Here is a 1325-nt window from a genome sequence, read left to right as displayed (position 1 = left end):
CTTCTTCTTCTCCTTCTCCTTCTTCTTCTTCTTTTTGTGGGGGAGGAGTTTACATTTTATTAATTTTATTTTATACCATAATTTTATTGAGAAAAAATCACAATGAGACAGTTTCAAATGAAATTGGTAGGACAGTTTCAATAATTAACACATTGCATACTGTCTTCCTAGTGGTTATTTGATGTACAAGATGCAGACATGATGTCCTATTTACAAACACTATTAGAACAAGTCCCTCTATTCAGTGAATTAAAAGAATGTAGCTATATATCTATCTTAACCATTTTGAATACACAGATACAAAATGGTCATTCATGTGTATCCCCTTTTTTTGTTCAGTTCTGTCATTTAAATATTATAGGAATGTGAACTCAGCAAAATATTCCAAAATAGTCCAGTAGTCCATAATAGTATTGTCAGTGTCAGCCATGTGGATGAGTCACAGCCATTGTTTGTCTAATTTGCTCTCTGTGAAAGCCTGAGAAGATGTTTTCTCTCCATGTGACTCTCCTTAGGTACACTCTACATCAATGATCATTTCCTCTTTGGCCCCATAATCACCTTGATCAGAAAATTTGGGACACAACTGAGTTACATGATGTTACAGTACATGTTCTCATATGTTCTGAGTCTTATTTGAACTTGGAAGGCTAGGGCCAAAATGTTGACTTTGCTTGTGGCCCTCCTTTTTCTCTAATTTTTGGTCTGCAAACTTAGGTTTTTAATGCTCCAGAAGAGAAGCTCATTGTTATTACCATACAACCTAGACTGTTGAGCTTAACCTCACTATCTGTCTGAATATCAAACATCTTAAGCATAACATGGAACAGGTATTTTCATCAAGTATTGATATGTTAAACTTTAATTCCCTACAGGATATGACAAAAAATTTTAAAAGGTTAAAATATATTTAGAAAATAAGAATAAACAATTATATATGTTTATACATAAGTCCAGAAATCTAACCATATGCAGCATTGTAGAGGGACAGTCCTGCAACACTCCTTTTCCTATCTCCTGCCTTCATTCACCACCCCATTTCTTTTTAAAGAATCATCTACCCGAGAGAAGCACAGCAGCAACCGCTGTGTCATGAAAAGTAGAACGTATTCAGAAGACCAGAATGACAAGCATTCCAAGGATGAACCTACTATTACAAATAGCCATTTTCAGTGCAGTTCCTTAGTTCACAGGTGTCAGCATATGTAGTTAGTCATGGTGAGAAGCTTTCCAATTAACTGCTAGATTCGAAAATCTTCTGAAGATCCTCAGAATCATTGCCTTGCCCATCTTCTACATATAACTGTATGGCTTGACATTGTCAT

Source organism: Octodon degus, unplaced genomic scaffold (genome assembly GCF_000260255.1).
Source record: "Octodon degus isolate 3935 unplaced genomic scaffold, OctDeg1.0 scaffold00021, whole genome shotgun sequence".
NCBI lineage: Eukaryota > Metazoa > Chordata > Mammalia > Rodentia > Octodontidae > Octodon > Octodon degus.
The sequence above is the reverse complement of the archived record's forward strand: the minus strand, read 5'-3'. Positions refer to the sequence as shown.